Source organism: Carlito syrichta, unplaced genomic scaffold, assembly GCF_000164805.1.
Source record: "Carlito syrichta isolate Samal-C Ts95f unplaced genomic scaffold, Tarsius_syrichta-2.0.1 Scaffold309709, whole genome shotgun sequence".
In the NCBI taxonomy this organism is placed as follows: Eukaryota; Metazoa; Chordata; class Mammalia; order Primates; family Tarsiidae; genus Carlito; species Carlito syrichta.
The window spans coordinates 80666-92671 of NW_007253805.1; the positions used below are offsets into that span (position 1 = coordinate 80666).

Genomic DNA, 12006 nt, shown 5'->3' on the forward strand with positions numbered 1-12006 from the left:
TCATCCCAGCCCTTCGGGCGGCGGAGGCGAGAGGACTGCTTGAGTGCAGGGGTTCGAGACCAGCCTGGGCAACTTGGCGAGCCCACGTCTCTACAATAAATCAAAAAATTAGCCGGGTGTGGTGTCGCGCGCCTGTGGTTCCAGTTACGCGGAAGGCCGGGGCGAAGGTTGCGGTGGCCGTGAGCGTGCCACTGCACTTCAGCCTGGGCGACAGAGACTCCGACTAAAAAATAAATAAGTACTAAAAAAAGATAAATATCGGCAGAAGAAACCACAAGCACTGTCCCAAGAAAACTGCTAAAGCGGGCCGGAACCGGGCCCTCCCCTCCCAAACCCGCCCGCTAGCGCGCGGAGAGAACTCACCGTCCGGTACTCGGTGTGTCTCGGAAGATCACCCCCTCGGCAACAAAGTCCCCAGATTCCGGAAGCGATGTCTAATCCCCGCCTTCCCCAAACCCACCTCCGGTTGGGCGGGTTCGGGGTCGCCATTTCTTTCCTGGTGGAAGGGCGGCTCCGGTTGTGGCCCTGCCCACTCCTCTGCTGAGCCCGCCTTCCCTGCCTGGGTCCAGTCAGCAGATATGAAAGAGAACAGGGGCTATCCGTCACTTCCGGAAGAGGTGACGGAACGAACCTACGGCCAGGACCGGAAGCTGAGGTGTGGGTTTGGGTCCTGGCTGTCTTAGCCGGTGTTGGTCTGTGTACGAGGCGTCTTTCATTTCTTCCTGCGCGAAGAAAAGTATTGGCGGAGATAAACTCTGCATACGTTTCCGTTGCTCGAGATTCCTCGGTTCTTTTTCGGGGCCAGCAGGACTCAGTTTTCTTCGAACTCTCAGCCATCACTTGGAGCCGACCGCGTTCTGTGATTTGCTTCGGGTACTTAAGAGATAGGGTGCCAGCACATTGATGAAGACCTCCTACTTAACGTATTGCAAGCTGAAAAATCTAATTTGTCATCCTTATTCCCGTAAATTACTTTCCATGTTCTTTATGGTTTGGGCTCATCTTTTATAAGTACTTTGCCTTGGAAGGCAGGCAAATAACAAGTACAGCTATCTGATAGACATGCGCAATGAAGAAAAATGAAGAGGGAGAATGCCAGGCCGTCGGTATCACTATAGGGTTAAGAAAGATCTCACCAAAAAGGGACAGTTGAACAGTGACTGGAGGAGGGCTGGAAGTAAACTCTGCGTATATTTGAGAGCAGTGTTCCAGGCAACAAGGAGAATGCAAAAGCTCTGAGATAGGGGTAACTTTAGCCTATTTAAGGAATATCGAAGAAAACAGTGTGGCTTGAATACAATGGAAACAAGTATAATTTATATTTTAAAATGTATTCTGGTAACACTAGTATCCAGATTATATAAAGAACTACAACTCTAATAAGAAAATCAGGCCGGGCATACTGGTTCATGCCTGTAATCCCAGTGACTCAGGCAGCAGAGGCAGGAGGCTGGAGGATCACTCTATGCCAAGAGTTCCAGACCAGCCCGAGCAACATAGCAACGATCCAGTCTCTACAAAAAAGTTAACCAAGTGTGGTGGTGCTCACCTGTAGTCCAAGCTACTCCACAGGCTGAGGCAATAGGCACGAAACTCACTTGAGCACCGAACTGTAAGGCTGTGATGAGTTATGATTGCACCACTGCACTCCAGTCTGGATGACAGTGAGACTCTATCTCTTAAAAAAAAAAAAAAAAAAAGGCCGGGGGCAGTGGCTTAAGCCTGCACTTTGGGAGGCCAAGGTGAGAGGACTGCCTGAGCCTAGGTGTTTGAGACCAGCATGGCCAACTTGGCAAGACCTCATCTCTACAATAAATTGGCCAGGTGTGGTGGCACCACCTGTGGCTCCACCTACTTGGAAGGCTGAAGCAGAAGGATGACTTGAGTCCAGCAATTTGAGGCTGTGGTAGCCATGAGCGTGGCACTGCACTCTAGCTTGTGTGATAGAGACTCTGACTCAAAAAACAAAAGAACCACTAGGGACAGGTGTTATTTTAACAGACACTTCATAAAAGATATACAAATGGTGAAAAAAGGGGGAAAAATGCTGAACATTAGTTACTGGGAAAATGCAAATTAAAAACATTTCCTACACACCCAAATGATGACTAAAATCTAAAAAACTGACAATACCAAGTGTTGCCAAAGATGCAGAACCAGAAGCCTCATATACTACTTTTCTGAATGCAGAATGATGTAACCACTTTGGAAAGCAGTTTTACAGTTTCTTTAATAAAGTTAAACATAGACTTCCATACCCAGCAATTTCACTCCCTGATATTTACACAGGAGAAATGAAAACATGTGCATGCGAAGATTGTGTGAAGCAGGTTCACTGTGTACTGGTTACCAACTTGTCTGAGTCCAGAAAGATCATCTATGCATGAAACTGGTAAGCATCAAGACACAACAAAAGGCTAGAATTCATTACTCATTGCCAGCTGGTCTTCTAAGTCCCAGAAAGGCTGCCCAAGGACTAGGCTAAACCTGTTTCTAAGAAGGACTGAACAAGGCCTGGGCTGTTCTGGTCAGTCCCTCTTTATCACAGGATGTTGCATTCCTAGCACATTCCACAGTTCTTGAGAACCACAAATGAGAGGGGAAAGAAGTGGGTCAGCCCAAAGTCACCTGGAAAACTGTCCTGCAGTCTGCCCACTCACCCTGATATCCACCCTTGGCCAAGCTAGTCCATTCCATATGCCCATCAACTTTCTAGGATCTGGAGGCATGCTTGTCTTGTTAGATCAATGTAACACCTTCACTGACACAGTCTCAGTGCAACATTGTTGAGCCATAGCCAGAATTCATTTTACTAAGCCCAGGAGGACTGCTACCACAAGCATGCTGATCTGGCCTGCCTGGAGCAGCAACTTAGGCCAGGACCCAGTCATCCAGGTAATAAGTTGCTAAAGATGTCAAAAATGGATCCTGCAGGTAGCCTTGATGTTTGCAACCAGTGACTCTGCTTCCAGCTCTCCTGTTTCTATAATGCACGAGGTGTTCCTATAGGTACAGCTGAAACTATTGGCAGTCAGACACACTCCTCGCAGTTGGGTAAATGAAAATCTAGAACAATTCCCTTGTTTAAGACAATCTTCTCAAGGAAGTTGAGGGATGTCTGCCAAGCGGCCAACCAAGTGCCAGTGAAGAAAGCACTATCTGCCATGGTCAGGGACATGTTTCTTATTATTTCATGAGCACTGACTCCTATGTATGGTACCACAAATCTCATAAAGGACATAAACCTAGAGTCACTTTCATCTCCTAGCAGGTCTTTAGTAAGCCTAGTGTATGACTTGAGGCTGTTGGCACGCTGATGAGTCTCATTTCCAGGGGTGACACCTAGGGACACCCCAGCATGCCCAGTGTACAGTATCTACCAGCTTTTAAGCATGACGTTGCCCATCCCACGTTTGGGTCACCCTCAGACTGCCCAATTCATGGGTATGAAAGCATTAGCATTTGTCACCCAAGTCTCATATTAGTTATATGAACTCAGTTCCCCCCATTCAATGTTGATCATGAAGCCCCGGTACAGAGAGACAGTAGTTTGTATCATCACTGGTATACTTTTCATCCAGGTAATCAAGGGAACACGGTATGTCAAAAGTACCAGCCCACCAAGTTTGTTGGTTGCTGTCATGACATGTTGCCACCTTAGGCCAATTAAGTTAAAATAGGGCACCTCCAGTTTCCTCCCATATGGCAAATGTCAGATCCCTGGTAAGCCAGGGCTCAGGTTCTGTTAGTATTATACTGTGCCATTAGGAATACTGGTGTCATGTACTACTAGCAGGACAAGAAGGCTGTGGTTGTCTGTGATGTCACCAGTTTAATTTCTCCTCTGAGAGAGCCTGGAAATATTGTCATGTAGGCTCTAGTATTAGCCCAGAGAGGTCTGAATTTCCCTCTTTTCCCACTTTATTTTGACGAAGTTCAGGGTCACTGGTCTCTGGTGGGGACCCAGAGACCTTGGCCCCATTCCTACCTGTATTAGATGCCCAAGACATCCGGGTTTGCAATGTCCCTTTATTAATCACATCATCCAGGCTGCAGGCTTCCCCATCCTTTCTTCATCTCTCCTTAGATCATGAGTCTCCCTTTCTATGGAGGGCTGCATTGTGTGTGTGTGTGGTGGTGGTGGTGGTGGTGGTGGGGTACCTCTTGGATGTTTCTGGGACCATCTGAGTATCTCTTTCCTGTTTCCTCTCAGGTGCCATAGGGTCCATTTGAATACCCACTCTACAGCTCTGGAAACGAGTGATCATGTAAGTGACCAATAAGCAAGTAATCCTGTGACAAACTCCCATTTCCACCTTACTTTCTTCCTCAACCCATGCAGCCAGCTCATGTACATACATGGGGTGTTTGCGTGTGTAACCTACATCCCCCTTATCATCTTTCTTTCCCCATAAAACATCTAGCTGCACGGTCAGTCCCTGCACCCCCAGGCTGACATTTCCATTCTAGGATCACCTACCTTCAAAAGCTTTGGTTCTGTCAGACTGGACCCTGCTTGCTGCATCAATTTTGTGAAGTAGGTTCACTGTGGTCATCAACTTGCCTAAGTCCAGTGAGACAGAGCACCCACACATGTTACAGGAAGCAGGTTTATTATCTACAGATTGGCAGTGAAGCACAAAAGAAGCCTGGAACACATTATGAGCTACTCTCCAAGGCTCAAGCTGCACAGGGTAGATGGACTCTCACAAGTGATTATTCATGGGGGTACAAAATAGTACAGACATTTTGGAAAAGTTTGGCATTTCCTTATAAAATTAAACATACACTTACTCTACAATAGTAACCCCATTTCAAAGGAAATAAAAACAAGTCACACAAATATCTGTATGCACATTTTATGGCAGCTTTGTTCAAAGTTCAAAAACTGATAAACAACTCAAATCCTTCAACTGGCAGATGGATAAACAAATTGTAGTATATCCATGAAATACTAACTCAGCAACAAAAGGGAATAAACTCTTGATCCATTCAGTGACATGGATGAATTTCAAAAGCAATATGCTAAATGAAAGAAGCCACTTTCGAAAGACTACATACTCTGTGATTTTACTTATATGTTTTAGGAAAGGCAAAACTCTTGGGACAGAAAACAGATCAGTTTTTGCCAGAGTCTGGGGTTGGTGGAAATACCTGCTACAAAATGCCATGAGGGAATTTTAGGAAGGGAACAGTGCTATATTTTGATTGTGGTAGGTTATAAAACTGTATGCATTTGTCAAAACTCATAGAACTGAACACACTAAGAGAGGGGTATTTTACTTTTTTATTTTTTAAAAAGTCACCTCAAGGTGAAAATGATTCTTTACATGCAGCATGCAATGGGGAGAGATATTATGCATCATAACATTAGTTCAAAAGATTGATTTGCCAGGCACAGTGGCTCACATCTGTAATCCTAGCATTTTGAGAGGCTGAGCTTGAGCCCAGGAATTTGAGGCCAACTTGGGCAACATAGTGAGACCTCATCTCTACAGCATAAAAAAAAAATTAGCCAGGTGTAGTGGCCCTCACCTGTATTCCCAGCTACTTAGAAGGTGGAGGTAGGGTTGCCTGAGGCCAGGAGGTCAAGGCTGTGGTGAGCTGTGATGGTGCCACTGTCCTCCAGCCTGGATGACAAAGTAAGACCCTGACTCAAAAAAAAAAAAAAAAAAAGATCTGATTTGATAAGGTATTGAGAGCTTTCATAAGAATATCAACTTTATTTTCTTCTGCATAAATATGCTTAATTATTATTGTGTGTTAAAATGAATCTAACCTTGGAATTGTCATCTGAACAAATGGGTCATGTGAAATGCCCAGACTCCAAAAATTATTCCATCAAGTGAAAATCACCCAAACATGAAACCTGTAATTTTCTTTTTTTTTTTTTTGTGGAGTCAGAGTCTCACTCTGTTGCCCAGGCTGGAGTGCAGTGACACACTCACAGCCACCCCAGTGTTGACCTGCTGGGCTCAGGTAAGCCTTCCTCCTCAGGCTTCCAAGTAGCCGGAACTACAGGCACGCATGCTACCACGCCTGGCTAATTTTTTTGAATTATTGTAGAGATGAGGTCTCGCCAAGTTGCCCAGGCTGGTCTTAAACCCATGGGTTCAGGCAATCTCCTCACTTCGGCCTCCCAAAGTACTGGGATTATAGGCTTGAGCCGCTGTGCCCAACCCACGATAAGATATAAATGAAATAAATGCTAAATCATGACACAAGGTACCTTGTACAAAGAGTGGGTAAGCTTGGGAGAAAAGGCTTTACTGAAGAGATGGGGTTAAAAATGAGAATGATTTGCTCACAGAGCCTGTAGCAGAGACAGTACAGCCAAGAGAACAACCTGAAAGAAAAAAGGCATGGTGGTACAAGCAGGTATAACACAGTGTACTCAGGAAATGGCTGCCATGCTGAGATATGGAGTGGAATATGGAAGAGGGCCTTGAAAAGTCAACTTGGAGTCAGATCATAGAAAGCCTTGACAAGGAGCTGAAAAAATGGATGAAGGCCATAAGCCATTCAAGATTCCTAAGGGGGGAATAACATGAATGAACTTGTTTTCACAACATAATTCTGGGGCAGTTGTTAACATTACATTGGAAAGGAGGTGCAGACATCCTAGAGAGGCCTGCTTTCCATAGTAGAAGTGTCTGTGGTTGACATTATAGATCCAAATCATGACTTCAGGTATTCAATGGCCTACACTCTGGGGACAGATGCATTTAAAAAAAAAATCAAGATTACCAGACTGAGGATAAATCCCAAAAGGAATTTATTTGGCACTTCTCATTATGCTGGCTGGACTGTACTCATGCCTAATCTCTACTCACTTCTCCAGCCCTGTCAAAATGACAGTTAAGACATTTTTTTTTCCATAATCAATATTTTTTATTATGGTTTTGTGGGGTACAGTTAAGGGTTAGGTGTACAATCACGTTTCATTCAGGCACCCTGTTGATAAGAGGTGTTTCCCCACAGTTAAGATATTTTTAAAGACAAAGACTCACAACAGAATAGTAGAGATGACAAATGGCAGATGAGAGATGGCAATAAAACTTTCAAAGATGGTAACTGTCAAAATGAGGCAAAATACATCTAAATGTGCAGCAGTGAGAAAGTAAACAGAAACCAAGCTGATGAACCACCTTTTTACAAGTCTACCACACCAAGACTAGAGCTTCCAACAGATATTTCAAGAACATCTCTAATAGCAGAGAGAGACATAAACAAATGGGAAGAAAAAATAAACAGTTGATGCAGGGAACACAGAAGCTTCAAAAAATAACTGACAACAGTAGAGAAATAAAATATAATGCATTCATTTCAAAAAATTTTTTTTCAGAAAAAAATGAACTAGCTATTGGAAATTATGACTATAGAACAGAATAAAATATATAATGGCAAATTTAAACAGTCAATTGAAAGAAAGAAAATAAAGCTGAGGAAATCCTCCTGATTTTTTTTTTAAAGCAAAAAGGTTAAAAATGTAATAAGAGAAAAAAATATATAATTAGCTTAGAGGTGCATTTCAGAAAATTCAACATTCAACTAATCAAAGTCCCACAAAATAAAATGGGATAAAGAAAATTTCTCAGACCTGAAGCACCAAATTGCCAGACTGAAAGGCTCACTAAGTATTTAGCATTATGAGTTTAAAAAGTACCCACACTAAGGCATAATATGCAATTTCAGAACACCTGCGATTAAGAGTCTAAACCTGCCAGAGAGGAAAATTACAGGTCACAAGTACAAACTCTGGAATCAGAATAGCACAGAATTTCAACAGCAACAATGAAATCTAGAACAACAATAAATAAAGCATTTAAAAGTGCCAACCAGTTGGGCACTATAGCCCATGCCGATGATCCCAGCACTTTGGGAGGCCAAGGTGAGAGGACTGCCTGAGCCCATGGGTTTGAGACCAGTCTGGGCAACTTGGCGAGACCTCATCTCTACAATAAATCAAAAAATTAGCTGAGTGTGGTGACATGTGCCTGTAGTTCCAGCTACCTGGAAGGCTGAAATGGAAGGATTGCCTGAGTCCAGCAGGTCGAGGCTGTGGTGGCTGTGAACATGCCACTGCACTCCAGCCTGGGCAACAGAGTGAGATGCCAACTCAAAAAACAAACAAACAAACAACAACAACAACAAAAAAAAAAAAAAAAAAAGGAGAGAGAAAGTGCCTTCCTACAATTACATAGCTAATTTAGGTTATGGAGTGAAATAGCAAAATAAACCCATTTCAGTCAAACACAGGTCTCGAAAAATTTACATCTCACCTTCCTTGAGAAGTTACAGAAGGACATATTCCTTCAAACAGGGAAGTAAACCAAGAAAGCAGCTATGGGATCCAGGAGACATGAAAGGAACTTAAGAAATGGCCAGTGTGAAGGTGAAGTGAAATACTACTAGGGCAGGAGTGATGCCCTGGGTCTACAGAATAACCAATGTGCCTGTTATACTCTGAGCTGTGTTCTCACAAAATTCATATTAAAGTTCTAACTCAGACTGTGACTATATTTGGAGATAGAACCTTTAAAGAGGTAAATAAGTAAAATTGAGATGATATAAGCAGGCCCAAAGTACCATATGACTGGTGTCCTTTTAAGATGAGAAAAATTTGGATACAGAAAGACACAGACAAAAAGACCATATGAAGACACAGGGAGAAGACAAGCCATCTATAAGACGAAACCTCAGAAGAAACCAACCCTGCCAATATCTTGATCTTGAGCATCTAGTCTCCAGAGCTGTGAGAAAAATAAATTTCTGTTGCTTAACCCACCCAGTGTGTGGTACTGTGTTATGGTACCCCTAGGAAACTAATACAGCACCCAATCTGGAAACAAGGGTTCCAGAAAAAAATGAAAAAGAATTCGATGTATTTACTCATATTAAGAGTTTTATAATGCTATCAGAGATTTGTGGGCTGAATTAGTAATTAATCCATAGGAAAATAGGCAAACAAATTAGGTTAAAATGAGGACTGCCTAAGCCCAGGGGTTTGGGACTAGCCTGGGCAACTTGGTGAGACCTCATCTCTACAATAAATAAAAAAATTAGCGGGGCGTGGTAGCGCACACCTGCAGTTCTGGCTACTTCAAAGGCTGAGGCAGAAAGAATCACCTGAGCCCAGTAGGTCAGCACTGGGGGTGGCCATGAGCGTGCCACTGCACTCCAGCCTGGGTGACGGAGTGAGACACTCCAACTCAAAAAAAGAAAAAAAAAAAAAGGAACATGATCATTATACATGTACACTATAGCTTATAATGGTACACTATAGCTTATGATGAATATTTACCTAGCAAATAATGAAAAATTAATGATAAATTATCAGGCCATAGAAGAGACCTGAGCTCTGAAAAGCTACAACTATAGTTAAAATTTAACAAATCTGGGCTGGGAGTGATGGCTTACACCTGAAATTCTAACACTTTGGGAGGCCAAGGCAGGAGGATTGTTTGAGTTTAGGAGTTTGAGACTAGCCTGACTCAAAAACAACAACAAAAGAATTGAACAAATCTCTTGTTTCTAAGTTTGCTTTCACTCCAATAGAGGGCAATTGATCATCTTCATGTTCTAATCCCTGGGAAAGGGAAGAAGCTGTTCCACTAGGTCAAGTATATATTCCCTTAAACAATGGGCCTAGAACTGCATAGATCTTCCTGAGGACAAGAGCAGAGGTTGAAGGACAAAAGTGGCTCCAATCTTCAGGGACCCTCACCTCCTGTATACCTTCCTCCTAAAACTACTTGTATAATGGTTCACTGTCCAGGAGTTGGTAACAGTGACCATCACAGGACCTGCTTTATAGATAGCCTCCATTGTAAAAACCTAAGAATGGTAGTTGAGATAATTTTCAAAGAGAGGCCACCCAACCTCAGAACACATACAAAGAAGCTGTCTCATCAGCCCTGTGACATCTCTTCCCAGAAACTGGCTCTGTGATGTGAAGGTAGTCTTGACAGCCCCATGACATCATCAGCCATTTGGCAGACCCTAACCTCCTGCCCACTGAATTCTCTTTAAAAACCCTAGCCTCAGCCAGGCTCAGTGGCTCAGCCTGTAATCCCACGCCTTTGGAGGCTGAGGTGAGTGGACTGCCTGAGCCTGCGTGTTTGAGACCTGCCTGGGCAACTTGGTGAGACCTCATCTCTACAATAAATCAAAAAATTAGCCGGGTGTGGTAGCGAGTGCCTGTAGTTCCGGCTACTTGGAAGGCTGAGGCGGAAGGATTGCCAGAGCCCAGCATCGAGGCAGCGGTGGCCGGAAGCGGCCACTGCACTCCAGTCTGGGCGACAGAGTGAGACTCCAACTCAAAAAAATGAAAAACAAAAAAATAAAAAAATAAAAACCCTAGCCTCCAAATTCTCAGGGAGGTAGGTTTGAGAAGATCTCCTGTCCTCCTCAGTTGCTTTGCTATATTAAGCTCCTCTTCATTGTAACAGCTGCATCAGTCTTGGTTTTTTGGGCAGCAGGCATAAGAACCTGGTTGGGCTATAACTAATTTTGGGGGCTTATCTGGGATTGCTCCACATTGGGGTATTTGCCCATGGCTCGTTGACTCCTTGCGGGTAGGGTGGATCCAGAGGCATACCTAGGCAGGTACCCAGTTTTTTGAACTGAGAGCGAGGCACTGTTGACCCACAGCTCTAAACTTTGTTACAGTAGAAAAATGTTTTTTGGACCTGGAAGACATCTTAACAAGTAAGTGTTCAATGCACTACCAACAGCTCCATTCCTTCTCTAGATCTGGCTGGCTCTCCCTACGTAATAAGGAAGGTCTCTAGTGGCCTCTTTGGAAGCACTGAGGCCTTTGTAAGTTCTGGTTGGGTCTCCCTAGGTTGTAAAGGGAATCTCTTGGGTTAGGGAGACTTCTCCCCAAATGGATGGAGAACAGAGACTTGTTGGGAAAAATACTTCTGGTCTGGTTCTGGCTTCAAAAAGGCATTTTAATTGTCTCTGGTTTGTTAAATGTATGTATATTTACATTTGTGGAGCTTTGAGGAGCTGATGATAGATACTCAGAAGGCCTAACTCAGGGTGACCATCTGCTCTTCTATCTTGCTTGGAAACCACACATTGCCTTCCCTGTTGGAGGTCATCCCTCACCACCTTGAGTGGATCAAAGATGACAGGGACCAATAAGAGACAAGTTTAGATACTGAGCAGAGTGACTAATGACTGTGTTGTGTTTCTCAGGCTGGAATGGGAAATGCTAATTTAGCTCCCCATACAGCCATCTTGGGGTTGCATCTTGCCAAATTAGGAGGCTTTTTGCCTGTGATCCCAGGAAACAGAAAAGGATGATTTTCTTTTTATAACATGGCTTCTCCACTTCCTACCCTGCCCAGGTGTCACCAAAGCTGTTTGACTCTTCTGGAAGCAGTAGGGAGGATAACATGGAAGTCTGAAAAGCTGGCAAAAGGGTAAGAATTTCTTACCAAACTCCCAGTTTCTCTCTTTGTGGACTCTAGTTGAGCAGACTGTAAAAATCCTTTTCTCTTTTCAAATGTAAGACCAATGAGAGAAAAGAGTTCATATGACATAATAATATCCTGATTAGTTTTACACTTTTTTTTTTTTGAGTCTGTCTTACTATGTTGCCCAGACTGGAGTGCAGTGGCGTACTCAGGGCCACTGTAGCCTCGACCTGCTGGGTTCAGGCGATCGTTTCACCTCAGCCTTCCAAGTAGCTGGCACTACAGGTGTGTGCCACCACAGATAGCTAATTTTTTGATTTATCGTAGAGACAAGGTCTCATCAAGTTGCCCAGGCTGGTCTATAACTCCTGGACTCAGGCAATCTTCCTGCCTCTGCCTTCCAAAGTGCTAGGAATACAGGCGTGAGTCACCATGCCCAGTAGAAATCCTATTAAAGAGCAAAATTCAATTTAAGACAAAGCCAGCAGCCCCTTCAGGTCCCCTCCCACTGTGGGAGCTTTTCTGTCCTCTCAATAAATCCTGCTTTCTCAAAAAACAAAGTTAAAACTCTTTGTAAACT

At 43.6% G+C, this 12006-nt stretch overlaps 1 protein-coding gene across 3 annotated transcripts in view; it reads right to left on the reverse strand.

The window, feature by feature from the left end:
- The window catches only part of TPRKB (TP53RK binding protein), a 40113-nt gene extending 39664 nt beyond the window's left edge, over positions 1 to 449 (reverse strand). For 2 of the 3 annotated variants that reach the window (XM_021717356.1, XM_021717355.1), the window contains exon 1: positions 364 to 440. The gene's annotated coding sequence lies outside the window, so the exon portion shown is untranslated. Of the gene's footprint in view, positions 1 to 363 lie in introns of all 3 variants that reach the window. The other variant, XM_021717357.1, reaches the window with a different exon arrangement.
- Positions 450 to 12006: the final 11557 nt, after the last annotated feature.